The sequence below is a fragment of the Delphinus delphis genome, chromosome 4 (genome assembly GCF_949987515.2).
Source record: "Delphinus delphis chromosome 4, mDelDel1.2, whole genome shotgun sequence".
Classification (NCBI taxonomy): Eukaryota; Metazoa; Chordata; class Mammalia; order Artiodactyla; family Delphinidae; genus Delphinus; species Delphinus delphis.
The window spans coordinates 60,855,044-60,873,139 of NC_082686.1; the positions used below are offsets into that span (position 1 = coordinate 60,855,044).

Consider the following 18,096-nt stretch of genomic DNA (forward strand, 5'->3'; position numbering starts at 1 on the left):
GCCGAGCCTGTGCGTCCAGAGCCTGTGCTCCGCAACGGGAGAGGCCACAACAGTGAGTGGCCCAAGTACCGCAAAGTGCACAATAAATCTGTGAATAAGTCTTATGTTTCATGTTATTTCAAGGCCTAGCTCAAGTCCTGTATTTTACTTGCAGCTCACTGAGCTCTTATTTCCACTGAATATCTTTAGTATTTACTTAATGACTTGTTCAGCGATGACAAATGGGTTTCATCTTAAATCAACTGCCATCAATTTGTAATGGTTAGCTGAAGTGTCATCTTTAGGAGAATTCTTAAATGAAGTTCTGGTTTAGTGGCAGAGAGAACCATGATGGATTAGTGAGGTCCTTCATGGGCAATGAAGGGGAGTAGGGGGACATTGGGTCTAGGGCCTTCATTTGACAGCAAGAGGGCTGATATTTTTACTTTTATAGGATTTATTTTTCACCAAATCCAGGTCTAGAGCATGCATTTAATACTGAGAGTGTCTTACTTTAATTTATATCATGTCCCTTCAAGTATACTATAAGATTTTTATAGTCAAAGACCATAGTTTTTTTATGTCCAGAGCATCCAGTCATGCCTTGCAAAATCTGCTGATAACAAAATGACTTTTTTTAGAATTCACTCTTACTACTATTATTCATAAACTCAATAATCTCAAAAGATTATCAACATTAAACCATTTTTAAAGAAACTTTACTATATAAACTGTGAATTTTAGGTAAATGTGTTGTCTTTATCATCTTCAGGTTCAAATTAAACATCAGTAGGTTGGTAATATTTAAGAATGAAATATATGCCCGCCAAATAATATGTTGTTCCAATAATGGAACAAACAGAAGATAAAGAAAATAAGCATTTTAAAAATGGATTTAAGGGGCTTCCCTGGTGGTGCAGTGGTTGAGAGTCCGCCTGCCAATGCAGGGGACACGGGTTCGTGCCCCGGTCCAGGAAGATCCCACATGCCACGCAGCGGCTGGGCCCGCGAGCCATGGCCGCTGAGCCTGCGCGTCCGGAGCCCGTGCTCTGCAACGGGAGAGGCCACAACAGTGAGAGGCCCGCGTACCGCAAAAAAAAAAAAAAAAAAAAAAAGATGGATTTAAGCCTTTTAAAAAAAAGTCTAAATAAATAAATATATATTTAAAATATGTTTTACATATTTAGTAGGTCCTAGAATTTGTATCCCTTTTTTAATAGCCTGCATCTTTTTGCACCTAGTAAGTGTTGAAGAAATCCATGTCAATTAGTTTAGAGTTACATTAGAGAAATAGTTCCATTTTACATTCCCTCCTGCTAAGCAAATGTTATTTATCATATTCCATAACAGCTCACAGTTTGTTATACATTAACTGTTCATTCTCTGTGCCAATAAGACTGTGCTGGAACAGCAAATGAATTTGGTACGTTCATTTAAATGATTCTGCAAACCACAGGCTACCCAGTTGTCTAATGATAAGAGAGCCCCAAAGCCACCTGATCACCATTATACTCCCTTATATTTTTGGACTAGCATGGTCAATACTGTCAGGATCTCAACACTGAGAAGAATGAGAAGGAAAAGTTTACCTCAGACATAATCATGAAAAGGGGCTTTATTAATTCAGGCACCAATGGTGATATGGCTAGACTGGAAGGAGAATGGAATATAGGATTTGAAGTGCTTTATCTGCTCCAAGACCAATGCTGGTTTTGGCACTTCTTTCACTCTAGTGAGTTGCAAAAAAACAAGCAGGTGCTAGCAATCTGAGAGACCACATGCCAGCTACAGCTGCTTCAAACTGATTCAATTACATCTGCCTGAATAGTCCCAGGACATCAAACCAGTTGAAGAGATCTGTAGGTTGCAAGGAGACCTAGTCTATCCTGAGACAACCACCTGCAAAGCTCCACATTTGGATAAAAGTGATCATTCTATCGCCAGGCACAGGAAAAAAGACCGGAGTGGGAGGGAGAGGAAATGTGATTTTAATTCACTTTAAAATTAAAAATTGGTTAGAGAGAGCATAAAAGGTCTCTTTGAATTTTCATGTCTAAAATCTGAGAGTAGCTGAGGTCTTAAGGATACTTAGAAACAGCCTGATTTTGTGATAACATTTCCCAAATCATTGGGTACAGCAAGCACATTTACAGAACATGCTCTTGGGATCCGGACTTCACTCCAAACCTTGTTTGTACAAAAAGGGGCCAAGCAGCTGGGAAATTCTGGAGTGGAGTGTGTCCTCATTAGTTTCCATCTGCCACCAGAACTCAGCTCATGGCAAGTTTGGCTAAGTCCTGGTGTACTCAGGTCCAAATGTGGGTCAGTTTTAATTACACTATACAGAATCCAGTGTGCAGTTTTTAAATCCTTATTATACAGCACAGAGGAATGGGCAGCTCTCCAGCTAATCAATTTTTTAAAAGTACATATATAAAAATTTTAAACCAGGCTAGACAGACAGTGGATGGAAAAAAGTCTTATAAATGAGTACAAGGGTTACTTAAGAGAATTATTAGTGAAATTGGGTCATGAGCAAGTCTGCTTTAAAACTTCAAAGTGAGAACAAACTGTTCCAATGGTAAGATAGAAAACTTAAAATAACGTACACACTGCCCCTTGCTCCTCATTGTGAATGAGTAACAACAAGGCTGTGGCCAGTTTATAGTAAATACCTATGGCAGCACTGGCTCTCACGTAAGCAGAGGTATTTCTTATTTTATTATTCTTTACACTTACTCCCTTTCAAGGAATAACTCATGGCAGGGATTGTAAAAAAGGAAAAAAAAAATCACAAACTACCTGTTAAGACTGAAAACAAAGATGAAGGAGAGGAGCGAGAGAAAGAGAAGGAGAGCAGAGTACACACGTGTTGAGAAGCAGACTCTGAGCATGACTTTGCTCTCAATACCATCCACACAAACTGGGGCCAGAATCAACCCATGCAGTTCATGTTCAGAATCCATCCTGTCCGAAAGCTTCATCAGGTGCAGAAGAGCTAAAACACTAAGGCTTCAAAGACAAGTGTCAGCAAAAAATTCAGGAGTGAAGACGTAGGCAGTCAATGTTGGGCATTTATACGATAGAATAATGCACCATTTTTTATGGACAAAATGTCCTTTGGCACAAGCCCTAATGATAAAAAAAAAAATAACCTTGAACACTCAATGTATTTTGGGGGCTTTTGACTGAGTTGTTATGAAACTTACCCATTAAAAAGGCAGAACTGAATTCTGGGTTCAAATACTAGCGTTTAACATTTACTGGCTGTATGATCTTGGACAAATTGCTTATTCTTCCTGAGTGTAAGTTTTTTTTCACCTGTAAAATGGGGAAAATAACATCTACCTAATAGATTGTTGTAAGGATGATCAATAATAATAATAATAATTTTATATATATATATATATATATATATATATATATATATATATAAACATCCCTCTGGAATATAAAAGTCACTCAGTAAATGTTAACTATTTTAACCCAACTGTTATGAGTTGAATCATGCCCCCACCCCCGCAAAAAAAAAATATGTTAGAGTCCTAACTCCAGTACCTCAAAATGTAACCTTACTTGCAGATAGGGTCTTTAGGAAGTAACCAAGTTAAAATGAGATAATAATTGAAGGCTCTAATCCAAGATGACTGATATCCTTATAAAAAAGGGAAATTTAGACAGAGACAGATATGCATAGAGAGAAGACAACGTGAAGAGACACTGGGAGAAGATGGACATCTACAAGTCAAGGAGAGAGGCCTAGAACAGATCTTTCCCTCACAGTCCTCAGAAAGAACCAACTCTGCCAAAACTTTGATCTCAGGCTTCCAGAGTGAGAAAACTTCTATTGTTTAAGCTGCCCAGTTTGTGATACTTTGTTACAGCAGCCCTAGCAAACTAATACCCAACTAAATAAAAATTTCCTTAAGCATTAATGTTTACCTTGACTCATCATAGTCAAAACTGTACACTTGACTTTAGGCAAGTCAACTTTATTAACTCTACTGAATAATAGTCTATTTCATATATTATCTAGTGCTTTTTCCCTTATTTCTTTTCTGATTGCTGTTTAGGAAGATACTGTTGCAATATAAAAAGCCTGGCAGGGGAAAAAAAAAACTTGTTTATTACAATTAAGATTATCTAGTTTTTATTAGAGATAAGGGAAAATCATATATACAAATTCACAAATCCACTTTTCTTATCAAGACATTTTACTACACGAATTTCCTTTTTGAGAGAAAAAGAAAGCCTTATAAAGCCATTTACTCATTGCCAACTCTGCTCACTAAACCTGTGGCTGCTTAGATTGTGAAAATCTTGCCAACAGAACCACCTTCAATTCACTAGGATGCATGTAAAAGTACATGGTTTAATTAGCTAGTATGGGTTCTTCATTGTTTACAAGATTAGTTTTAAGGGTATCTGACTTTCAAAAGAGGGGTGAAGTTGCCCGGGAGTTGTATCAGCAGCCCTTTCACTGCAAGGTACACTTCCATAATCAACAGACATTTAAGTGGATGTGATTATCTTCATCTTGAGCTTTTCTTTAAACAGCCCCAGCTTCTACAGACATGCAGCATGTTCAGTTAGAAATGGTGAGTCTGGGACTTGCCTGGTGGCGCAGTGGTTAAGAATCTGCCTGCCAATGCAGGGGACACGGGTTTGATTCCTGGTCCGGGAAGATCCCACATGCCACGGAGCAACTAAGCCCGTGCACCACAACTACTGAGCCTGCGCTCTACAGCCCTCAAGACACAACTACTGAGGCCTGCGCGCCTAGAGCCCGTGCTCCACAACAAAGAGAAGCCACCACAATGAGAAGCCCGCACACCGCAACGAAAAGTAGCCCCCGCTCGTCACAACTAGAGAAAGCCCTCATGCAGCGATTAACACCCAACGCAGCCAAACATCCATACATACATACATAAATTTATTTTTTAAAAAAAAGAAATGGTGACTCTAACCAAGATGAATTGAGATACTCAACTGCAAAATGAATACAAAGCACAAAGGCATAACTTTGCCAAAATTAACTTTCTTAATGGGTGAATCTTATACTTCCTCCAAATTCCTATACTGCCTATCATAACAACTTTTATATTTTAACAAGGGGAGAGAAAAGAATATTTACGAAATACTAGTGTGTATTATGCACTAAATGAAGTATTTTGTATACCTAATCGACTTTAATCTTCACATCTATCGCTGAAAAGGTAGACACTGTTACCAACAAATTTTAGATAAGAAAACTCGAGTGTTAGCAAGGTTAGACAACCTTGATCAGGTCACACAGCTACTGAACTGTGGGACTGGAATTCAGTGAAGGTCATTTGAACTCCAAAGCTCCTAAATTCAAAGTCAGGCAAGAGATTTAGAATCCAGATACCCTAACATATCATTAACTTTTAAGATGCTGAGTTATTTAAGGTATCCGCAGTCTCCTTTAAATCATCTGAAGTCACTTAGGTAGTAGATGTCTTGCTAAACGTGACTCAGTTTATTCTCCTTAAGAAGAAACCAGTTATTCACAAACACAAACTAAAAGGCTTCAATCAATTTAGATGAAATTAACCCCTTTATGAGAAAGCCTGAAGGTCTTTTAGATTCAGTGCAGTGATAGCTTGTCTTGTGGTTAGTATTCCAACAACTTGATATAGTCCATTTACTTCCTGGAGATAAGGAATCAACTCTCCAATCACTAGTAGAAAAAAAATTAACACTAATATTTTTCTACATGAGGTATCTCACACTAGACCAAGAATCCAAAGTTTTGGTTTCAAATTGTTACATCTCTCACCTACTATACTGTATAACCCTGACAAGTACATCAACTTTTCTGAGCTTATTTTCTCACCATGGATAAAACAAAGATAATAAATAGTTGACCATTAAGGTCCCTTCAAGTTCTAACACTATGTAATTTTTAGGACTTCTTCTAAATCCCTAGAAGCAGAGGTAACTAGAGAGAACCTTTACGACAATCAATGTGACAATGTACAGACCAGGGTACCTGCTCTCGGGCAAGTAGAGGGTCTTTCTTCAGCATCTAAATTGTAGTAGTGGTGGTGGTGGTGTTAGAAATAATAGTAGTATAGTAAGATTTATTGAGCACTTGCTACATGCTAAACACTGGACTAAGAATTGTATGTGTATTATGTTATATTTAACTCAACACAGCAATACATAAGGTAGATACTATTATTTTTCCAATTTTTCAAAGAAGTAACAAAGGAACAGAAAAATTAGGTAACTTGTCTGGGTCCATACTAATAATAAGTGGTGAAGACAAAAGGAGTTCTGCTGACATATCTTTGTTTCCTACTAGCCTGTATGCTCTTTGAGGGCAAAGACTTTATCTATTTAGCCTAGCTCAGGGTCTAGCAAATAGTAGGTATTCATTATTGTGTGGAATAAAAGTAAGGAAGGAAATGAGGAAGGGAGGGAGGAAAAGAAGGGGAGAAAGAAAGAAATTATATCTAGACATTCTATGTTCTCAATAAATATTGATTTTCTTCCTTTATTTCTTTAACCCTGAAATCATAGGGAAATCTGCATTTATGCTCAGGAATCCTAGGTGATTTCTCCCTCCTGAGTATTCCATACTGTAATTTCTAGTACAAGTCACTGAAGCATTTGCTATCATCTGCTTTAGTAATCTAGCTAATACATGTTCTTGGTTCATCTCTTAATTTCTAATGTTAGTCTAACAGAGGATATAGTTGATTCTACCAAACTAAGTTTCTGGAAAAAAAAATAATGTCCCTGATTTTGGCCTCTCACCCACCGGTGTAAACTAAGGTGAAAGAAAAACTGTTCCCAGAGGAAAGATACTTCCAAGCTTAATAGTACCCATGAATATCATCAAGCAGTGGTACTAAAATTTGAGAAGTCTAAACAAGATGTTTTGATGCAATAGATAGTGGCTCACTTTGCTACCTCTGCCGTTGTTATGTGACTGCCTCACGCCATACAAAATGGAACTTAAGAGGGGCCTATCTAAAGCAGGTCGTAACTCACACTATTTTGACTCTACCTCTGCTTGGCTTCATATCTACTTATTTACAGTTAGAATTCAGTGAATAATAGAAACCATAATTATAAACATGTATACAGCAAACACAGGGACCATTACTTCTGTTTAGCAAAACACCAATTTTTTAATATGATCTAATCTTACCAGGCCATAAGTCAACATACAGTTTATTTTTGTGTTTTCAATGAGATAGAATTAGGGTGGGGGTAGGGGGTTTGGGGGAGAAAGTGATTGCTCAGGAAGCTCATGGCACTGCTCACATAACACAGAGATTTATTTATTCCTATACTGAAAATATTTCCAAGGTGACAAGTGACTTAGTCATTGAATGCCTCAGCATTGTGCATAAAATAGGGATAATATAAAGACTTTTCTCTTTTTTATAACAAAGTGAATCAGCCATACATATATATATATCCCCATATCTCCTTCCTCTTGCATCTCCCTCCCACCCTCCTTAACCCACCCCCTACGTGGTCACAAAGCACCAAGCAGAAACTAACACACCATTGTAAAGTAATTATACTCCAATAAAGATGTTAAAAAATATAATAAATAAATAAGAGTGGGAAAAAAAAAAAGATTTTCTAGACCCGGGGGGACTGGCCAGGTCCCCAGGGCTCAAGAAATTCTAAGACCCACTCCCTTTCTTATCATAAAAAAAAAAAAAGACTTTTCTCATAGTCAGCAAAATGAATACAAAGCACATTGCAAATAGTGTTATGGCAACTCTTGATTGTGACGGGGATCAATTCCTACATATTCATTTGCATTTTAAGGACAGAATTTATTAGTATTCTCATCTCCGTCTCATCAGCAGTATGAGAACTGAAGGAAGTCCATCAGGACCATCCACAATATACAACAAGTAACAAGTTTCTAGGACTCTTTATCCCTCCAGACATGTTTTATTCATACACACATTCATTCAACATTTACTGACCACCTACTATGTACAAGGCATTGTATTAAGAGTCTGTGGACAACGTATATTTAGCTCAGTACCGATGTTTCCTACTCCCAAAGAGGTCAGTTAAATTCATATTATGGTAGTTTAAAAAAAACAGATTTAAATGGGTCAATAAAAGGAGAAGATACACAAGCTCTAAGATTTTATGTTACTAAATACTGATGGAAACTCTTTAGCATTTTTTTACTGAAGCATTTTTAGGAAGAATAATGCAGGTTATTTGAGTAAGTTTTCAATACTGGGAATTGGGTACTACCAAATAAATTATTCAATTAAATACTTTGTTTACTGAGTTGCGACTTTTTAAAAATTTATTTAGTTATTTATTTTGTCTGTGCCGGGTCGTAGTTGCAGCACAACGGGATCTTTTAGTTGTAGCATGCATGCGGGATCTAGTTCCCGGACCAGGAATGGAACCCGGGCCCCCTGCATTGGGAATGCTTAGTCTTACCCACTGGACCACCAGGGAAGACCTGAGTTCTCACTTTTTATATTATATTTATAGAACTTTACTTAACTAGTATAAGATATACTCTGTAGTAGGTTGTCTATATTAAAAATATAGATATGTGTCAGAAAATATATAGAGTTATTACCCGAAAGAAACTTAACATCACTAACAGCAACACTTAGGGAAAAATATCAGGTGACTAGGATTTGATAGAATTAAAGGATGATATTCCAGCCTTAAAATTTACATCTGGATTTTAGCCCCTTTTCTAAGATCATTATTTAATTGTTGCTTTCTTTTCTCTCATTTCCACCCTACTGCAACAGAGGCACACGCACAAATCAAGAAATCATCTTACAATATACACTTAAATTTTCTGAATATGCCCCATGTGTCCACTAATAGCCAAATGCTTTCAAATCTGTTCAGCTAAATGGATCAATAACTACACTCAGCCTCACATAGTGGGGTTGCCAACATAGTGAAATTGAGCCAAACAGAAAGTGTCTCTATGAGGACAAAAATTATTATCAACCCAGTTATCTTGAGAGATCTACTCTCCCCAGGTATCCTTTAAAGAAGTTAACATAAACATTATCTAGGGCAGTCATCAGCGGCTAAAAAAATATTTGATACTGAGAACGAAGAATTTGGATAAAATATTTGGGAGCTAAAATCAGTGAGTTTTATAATAAACCAATGTAATAGTTCAAAGTCTACATCAAGTAAGAATCTTTCAAACTCGAAGTACACAAAATACGTAACAGCACAAGCAAACTGCTAACAAGCTTCTCTGTGCTCTCAATCTTATGACACAGCTGCAAGCAACAATTGAGCAGGTGCAACCAAGCTTTTGAGCATTCCTGCCTGTTGCCCAGGAACCACAACACCACACAGTTGAGATTTTTAAACAGGTGCAAACATTTTTTTCCTGTTACTCTAGTGCTTGAGACAGTGAAGCAGACATCTGCAACTACTCCTTACCTAAAGCAACCACCACAGAAAATAAAAAGCAGCACAAAAACTTTGAAAATAAAACAACAGTGTCAAAAACAGTGGTTTTGCAATAGTCTCTGACTGCATGTCAGTAGTTGCTTTAATAGTACTGTTCCATAAAACACTCTCTAATCTCTCTACCAGATGAATGCTTTGTAATTAAAATTATTCTGCTTCAACAAATCTTAGAAATGTTTATCTGATTCTTACAATAGAGTGAAATGCAAGGTATGTGTAAAATGTACTATCCTTTGACGCTGTCAATATTTGTAAGTACTCAAAAATTAACATTTTCACATTATGAAATCTGTAAGCAATTTTAATACCCCAAATTTTAATAACTTGCCAGTTAATATACAGATTAATATAACTATAGGTAATTCATATACGTACCTGTGCAGCTACGGGGCACAAACAGACTTGCAATTTATCAGGTACTCTGAAATGTAAAACAAATATATTTTTTAAGTAAAAATGATTTTCTAAGTGCAGCCACTATTTATGCTGAGACATTCTGCAGAGAAGTAGAAAAGACTGCAGTTCTTAAATAGTTGGGTAATTTTATGTCTATATTTTCCCCATAGGATATCTCAGTTCACCCTAAATTCATGTGTGAACTATATACACACAGAGCATCCCGGAGCAGTGTGATCAAAAACAAGTACCATGGCCTCTGAAAGGAAAATGCTTTCACTAGAGGATGAGACAAACACTTAAAAATGGTTTTTTTCTTTGGTATTCTTCCAAGACTATTGCTTTCCTAATACAAATATGACTGCTACTCTATAAAATGAAACCACTCAGATTTATCTCCACTCAGTCTGGGTTTGTGTGGAAGAAAGGTGCTTTTGTAGAGCTCCACAAAAATGCATAATTAAATAAAAGTAAACTCGATGTTCATTAACTTCAAATTGCAACAGCAAATAGAAATGATATTGATCACTACAAGAGGGAATGCTAAAGCCACACTAGATGTGATGCCTCAACGCAACACACTTTGAGATAACTGCCAACAAAGTAGGTATTGATAAAGAAATCCAGCTTAAACAAAGTATGCACAGTTCACAATGAGACCCGAAAAATATTTGCATGTAAGTGGAAACTGTATTGCAAAATGTAGCCTCTGAACTACTGTGACCCTTAAACATATTTCATAATTCTCTCTGAAAGCAAACTAAAATACTCATTTTATATACTTCTGAACATAGTTGATGATAGTAACATATTAAAGTCATTATATCTAGTTGATAATACTTGCTTAAAAGTGTGTAGAAGAAATAATCAATTTTGATGATGACTCAATGAAACACTTCGTCATACACTTCTGATAGGAGTGTGAATTGCTAAAAATTTTCGGGAAAACTATTGAGTAATATGATCAAGAACTTAAAGTTCAGAATCTTTACTCAGTAATTTTAATTCTAGGAATATATCTTACATAACTAAAAACCAACAGAGATTTATGTTAAAAAGGTAATTTGTATGATAGCAAAAAACTGAAACTAACCTAAATGTCCAACAGTAGAAAAATAAAGCATAGCACATCCATATAAAGAAATATTTTTAAACAATTCACAAGGTAGCTTGTGGTACTATAATGTTTTATAAATATATAGAGTACCAACTGCATGGACATAATGAAATTGTGCAGCTGAGAGAAAAAAACAAAGAACACACAAAAATATTAAAAGTGATTATATCTGGATAATAAGATTATGCATGTTTTTAATTTTTTCTTTTTAATTTCATGTATAGTTAATCTCTATGATAAACATTACTTTTAAAATAAGAAAAATATTAGTTGTCAGGGGGGTAAGAGAAAAAAGTTTTAGAGTGCCATATGTAAGTGATAAATCTAACCTTCGTAAGTAAAATAAATTAATTCAGTCACACATAAAATCCACTAAGTATACCTACAGTGAGAAACTCATCCTTACTGGTTCCTCATAGGGGTATAGCCATGGTCTCTTTTATCCCACTGCTTTAGAATCTAAACCAGTAATTCAATAACAAATTTTTAATCGTCTTAGTAAAACTTCCTTAATTATGCAGAGTGAAATGATGGCAAGAACAATTTAGGACTACAAATCTGTTCAACCTATTACAAACTAATTTGTTCAATAAGTCAACAGTATATATAGTGAGCATCTATTGCATTCAAAGTTGTTCAGCATTATGATATTCTAAAAGACAAATTAGAAAACATCTTACCTTCACAGAACTAACAATTTAAAAGTGCTGGACTTCCCTGGTGGCACAGTGGTTAAGAATCCGCCTGCCAATGCAGGGGACATGGGTTCGATCTGGGAAGATCCCACATGCTGCAGAGCAAATAAGCCCATGCGCCACAACTACTGAGCCCGCACGCTGCAACTACTGAAGCCTATGCACTATAGGGCCCGCATGCCACAACTACGAGCCCGTGTGCTGCAACTACTGAAGCCAGCGTGCCTAGAGCCCGTGCTTCGCAACGAGAGAAGCCACAGCAATGAGAAGCCCGTGCACAGCAACGAAGAGTAGCCCCCTCTTGCCGTGAGTAGAGAAAGCCTACGTGCAGCAACGAAGACCCAACGCAGCCAAAAAAAAAAATTTTTTTTTAATTATAAAAGAAAGATTTAAAAAAATTTAAAAAGTTCTGAAAAGTATGTACATAACACCTTCCTATTAATTTTGCTGTGAATCCAAAACTGACCTAAAAAAATAGTCTTAAAAAACAAACAACAAAAAACTAAACAAAAAATATGTACATACAGCTCACATAAAGATGTAAACACAATACATACAGTTTAAGGCATTTGTGACAGATCTAGTGCACTTTAAGAAAACACATATCAGGTGGGGTTTTTTTTTGTATTATTGAGCAAAAACGGATATTTAACTCTCAACAAAATTCTTAAGTACGTGAATGTGTATCACTTATAAAATGCCCTAATAAATTTCTATAAGTATGTATTTTTTTATCTGTATGTAGTCTACTGTTTATTAATAGAGTTATATAATAGGAAACCAGGTATGAAAGAATACTGAGTCCATCTCAGATACCAGATGTATACGATTGTCTCAGATTATCTAAAGCCATATAAACATATGCACAATTATTAACAGGTTATAGTTATTTATTGTCAACCGAAGTAAATAAATGAATTAGTTGCTAACCTTGCCAAAGACGCTACTATAACACTGCCTCCAGGGAAAGAAAAGAAGGTAAGGGTGGATAGACGAGTGCTGAGGGGATCTCTAACAACCAAAGGGGTGGTAGTGGTGATGGTGGTGGTGGATGTGAACTATTTTTGTTGTGCAGATAAAATAATGCAGCACAGAGTTTCTCTCCATGACAGTTCAGTTTCCTTGTGGCCTGTAACCATAATCAGCATTTGCCTCTCTGAAGCTAGTGTCACACAATGGTTCTGCGGTTCAGTCAGTGGGGTCAGCCTGTTTGAGGCAGTGCCAAGTGGTAAGAGAAGCTATTGAAGTGATCAATGATCTGTGGGTTGGAGACAGCAGCGGAGTTATATGAGGTAGGGTGGTGGTTAAGTGATTAGCTTTTGCTATCAGAGAAATCTGGAATCAAGTTCTAGATCTCTCTTTTCAATTGTGTGATCTTACGCGAGTTACATTTTCCCTGTCTATAAAATGATAATCACATTACCTACCCTATAGGATTGTTTGTGCCTATTACATGTTATAGGCATGTAAAGGAACTAGCACAGTACCTGCTATAAAGTAAACTTTGCTGAACAGAAGCTATTAGTACTGTTGTAGTTGTATGAGAAAAAGAGGGGATGTCTGTACTTCTAAGCTAAAGAGCTAAGCTAAAGAAGGAGTGAGGAGATAGAAAGACAACTTGCTCAAGATATCACTCTATATTCCACAGCTCATCCAAGAGCCAGTCATGTGCTGGATGTTCACAGAGCATCTCTGAATCAGGAAACACTATAACAATATTAATAGCCAGGATAAGCAACCCTAACCTGCATTTTAAAGCACCATTTCTATTACTGAAGGGTAAGGCAGTAGGATCTAAGTAACATGTGCAGCAATACTGCCCATTTTCCTGAATGAAAAATGAAAGATCATTGTCTATACCTAACTGAAACAATCAGGAAATGGAAATATAAGGACAAAAGTGAACATAATTATGCAACTGGAATCAGGACCAGGTGTTGCAGACTCCTTAATGATCACACGTGAGCAGTATCACTTTTTTATGTATTCTAAAGAGACCCTGCAAATGACCTGAGCTCACATATAACACAAGGTTTGCAAATATAAGTAAAAACTATCACAGTGGGTTTTTCTCTCAGGGCTTGAAATACACAAATGAATGCATACTGATGTTGTTCTAGACTTTATTTCTGTTTTGATTTGGAGGACAGCACAAATTCAGAATTGTTACATGGTATCTTTAGAATCCATTGCAGTTTATATAATCCCTAGAATTGTTTGGGTCATATGAGTGTGAAGGTACTATCAGTACCATTCCAGATGGAGATATACTATAGAGGATTTTTTTTTTTAAGTTCTTTTCACTTTTAGGTTGGCATAGCTGTGTTCCCCGGTAGGAACTGAATAGGTCCAACTATATGTCGTGAAGTGCAAAAACGTTTATCTTCCCTTCATACTGGATGGGCCTGAGGCATTAATAAATCTAATACCTAATTCACTTAGGACACTGAAAAGGGCCTCGGCTGGGTCTGCAGGAGCAATGGCTCCATAAAAGAGCTCTGAATCTAAATTTAGACTAAAAAACATTTGCCCCACGACTGAGTAAGCAGTCTTAGGAATATTTAGTGCTTTATATTTTAAATTTGACCTATTTTGAGAAAAGACACTATGTAATCCAAAATATTTTTATTTACTATGTGTTTACTTCTTCCAGACCCACAACTAATCTGGGTGCTCTATCATTATTATATTATTATAAAATATAGATTTTAATGATCAATAAAGACAATTTACTTTTTTTTAATTGAGGTGCCCTAACCTCTGGAGTTTATCTGAACAGAAAGTCTATGAAGATTAAGAGAAATTATAATTTTAAAAGTAGGCTTGAAAAACTTGTTAGTTATGCTTATTTTTGTAAGTTACAGAGTTAGAGTTAGCCCTATCAGAAACAGGAAGAAAGAGAGGCAACAGTTATCTATTTATCAACCCTGTGAACTGGAAACAGATAAAGGGCAATAAGGAAGGAAAAGGAAATCATATGATAAACACCCGTTAAACCAAGGGCACAGTTGGTCTGTCTAGACCTTAGGTTAGACCAGCTCTAATAAAGCTACAGAATGTATGAAAAGCTAAGCTTATAAAATAATTCTATATTTAAATTTTCTATGACTATTGGCTACCATTTAAAATGAAACAATTTAATATCAAATTTTATGTATAAACATGATGAATTTGAACTCTCCAGTAGAAACCTGACCCACAATACACTAAATGTTAATAACTCTATCTTATAAGTCACACTTCAGAGTGTATTAAAGAGAAAATAGTTTTTTAATAGATGATTTTTATTTTTATTTATTTATTTATTTATTTATGGCTGTGCTGGGTCTTTGTTTCTGTGCAAGGGCTTTCTCTAGTTGCGGCGAGTGGGGGCCACTCTTCATCGTGGTGCGCGGGCCTCTCACTATTGCGGCCTCTCTTGTTGCAGAGCACAGGCTCCAGACGCGCAAGCTCAGTAGTTGTGGCTCACGGGCCTAGTTGCTCCGCGGCATGTGGGATCTTCCCCGCCCAGGGCTTGAACCCGTGTCCCCTGCATTGGCAGGTGGATTCTTAACCACTGCGCCACTAGGGAAGCCCCAATAGATGATTTTTAAAAACTTAACTTCTTACCTTAAAGTTTAGGATCTAGTAAAGAAAATTACCAAAACTGGAATTTAGATAAATGTCAAGAATAATATTTTCAAAATATTCACAACCTGAAGCTACGACTATGGAAAGGATTTATTCTTATGAATGTGAAAATTCTACTGACTAGCTTGTACACATTCCTGAGGTCTTAATTTAAATATTACCTCCTCCAGAATCTGATGTCCTGTGCTTAATCTTGTCATAATAATCATCACACTGCATTGTATTTGTCTTTCACATAAGACTGTAAACATAGGAACAGAGGTTTTGTCTTATTCACCATTATGTCATTAGTCCCTAGTACAGTACCTAATGGATAAATAGTAGGTATGGGTTAAATATTGGGTAAAGGAATGTTGAATGAGTTGTGTTATCACCTATTCCTGATGATTAAGAAAATTCACACTGAAAAATTAAAGACTTGCATTCCTAAACAAATTATTTTTCAATCTTTAAAGGACTAATCTTCCAACCTCTTTTCTTTTACTTTTCCCTCTTACTTGTCCTCTTAATCAGTACAAAACTAGATGATCAGAATCTGAGTCTCAAATGTTAACAACAGATTAGAAAGCCTGGCTGGTTTGGCCCCAGGGTGGATAGGAGTCACCCAAATCTCACCCTTTAGCAGATACCTGGTACAGTAGAAGTTGAGACACAGAGTTCCCTCAAAGAGTTCTGCAGTTCCTAACCAATTGTGTGGTTCTTCTAAGTCTCTGAGAGGCTGGATCTGACTACTGTTCCTGAGACAGAGTCAACCATTATTTTATTCTTTTGTGGAATTCATTACAGTTTGAATTATCCATGTGGTTATTGGTTTATTTGTTTATTCTCTCACTCCCTCACTAGGCTGTACATTCCATACAGGCCACATTATTTTGTTCAGCACTCTATATCCAGGGTCTGGTTTAGTGCCTGACACACAATAAACACTCAGTAAGTATTGGTCAGATGTGTAAATATGAGGTTCAGAGCAGCAGTTTTCAATCAAAAGAGACTGTAAAATTAGATAGGTAACAGCTACCCCTACTGTTATTTGCTCTACATTCCAAGTCTATCTGTTACATGGAAGACTTGATGCTGTACGTACTCTTTTATTATAAATTCTGTTCAATCAATGGCAAGTCCGGAAAACTTCAAAAGCAATACTAGGTAGGCTGTAGGCACAACATCTAGATGAAGCAATGGAACCATTTCCAACTAGAAGTTTAGGGTTTGAATTCCAGCTTACTCAGTGTGTATCCTAGGGGAACTTACATAATCTCCCTAAATACTCAGTTTCATCTTATTTAAAATGGGGGCCTTTTATCTAGCATGCAGAGTTTTTAATGGTGACTGAATGAGATTGTATATATGAAAGCAACTACTAGTATAATTCATGGTATTTAGGAGAAGGGGCTTACTTTTGTGTTGGCCAGCCAGTGTCTGCAGCAAAATAGAGATATGATTTGAAAAGCCCAGGAGCAGACATTTTGGGTAGAGAAAAATGAAAGAAAAAGGATTCAAAGGCAAAAAAAAAAAAGTAAGTAGATGTGAGGGACAATAAGTTAAAAAAGCAAAAGACAGAGCAGCAAGAACATAACAGCACTTAGAAATGGAAAGACATTTTAACATGATAGAAAAATTGCCAAAAAAATCTATTAGCTTTTTCTTAGGTGACACAGCCTTCCCCACATATAAAATAATTGCTACCATTATAGTTAGGAGAAAAATCAACTGAAATGTACATTAAACACATATTAGAGATTTAACATTCTTCACTTGAATTCACATACTGGAAACTCAGCCTGTGTAAATATAGCCATGAACTTTATTATTTACTGTGGTAAGGTAATAGCATATCCTCCTCTGTGTACTACTTGCAGAGTTATAAAAGCCAAATGTGTACTAGCTCTTTAGGTACAATCACAAGGCATCAGAATGTAGAGTTAGGCCCTTTTTTGCATTTTGTGATCATCATACAGGGGCTACCAACACTGGAAGAGAAACTGGCTATCATGAAAACTTTATTGGAAATTCTTTTTTCGTGCTTAGTTACTTTCATTTTCTTACTACTGTAGTCAAACTACTTCAGCTCCCTCATGAAGATTTATTTCTGGGCTTCCCTGGTGGCGCAGTGGTTGAGAGTCCACCTGCTGATGCAGGGGACATGGGTTTGTGCCCTGGTCTGGGAAGATCCCACTTGCTGCAGAGAGGCTGGGCCCGTGAACCATGGCTGCTGAGCCTGCGCGTCTGGAGCCTGTACTCCGCAACGGGAGAGGCCACAGCAGTGAGAGACCCACGTACCGGGGAAAAAAAAAAAAAGATTGTTTTCTGGCTAAATCATTATCTTTCTAGTCTCTGTGTGTGTGTGTGTGTGTGTGTGTGTGTGTGTGTGTGTGTGTGTGTCTGTGTGTGTGTCTGTGTGTGTCTGTGTGTGTGTGTGTATTCTTTGGTCTGTTCTTAGATAAAAAAAGAGATTAAGAGGTCTTAGATACGTTGCATACCAGAAGTAAGCACCATGCAACCTCATGGTGGGCAACCTCAAGGAATGCCCACCTGGTACCAATAAGTTCATTAAAAGAGTTCATTTGAATTCATAACCTTTGTCCACTTGTGGTGATACAGTGATTTTTAAGTCTATCTATGCTCTCTGTAACGCTGCCATCTTCATGAGGGCTGGAATCTTGTCTATTTTTCTTTCCTTTGTATCATCACCACCTAGTTCAGGGACAGGCACACAATACACAGACAATGAATATTTCATCCATTATTAAACAAATATTTATTGAGTATTTACTATGAGCCAGTCATTATTCTAGGTGGTGAAAATAT

The 18,096-nt window shown here is 36.7% G+C and overlaps 1 protein-coding gene across 13 annotated transcripts in view; it reads right to left on the reverse strand.

Annotated features, from left to right (window-relative positions):
• Positions 1-18,096, reverse strand: part of ZBTB20 (zinc finger and BTB domain containing 20) — a 797,904-nt gene that overhangs the window by 541,633 nt on the left and 238,175 nt on the right. For all 13 annotated transcript variants that reach the window (XR_009519244.1, XR_009519245.1, XM_060010675.1 and 10 more), the window contains one exon: positions 9,826-9,871. The gene's annotated coding sequence lies outside the window, so the exon portion shown is untranslated. The remainder of the gene's footprint in view (positions 1-9,825; positions 9,872-18,096) is intronic.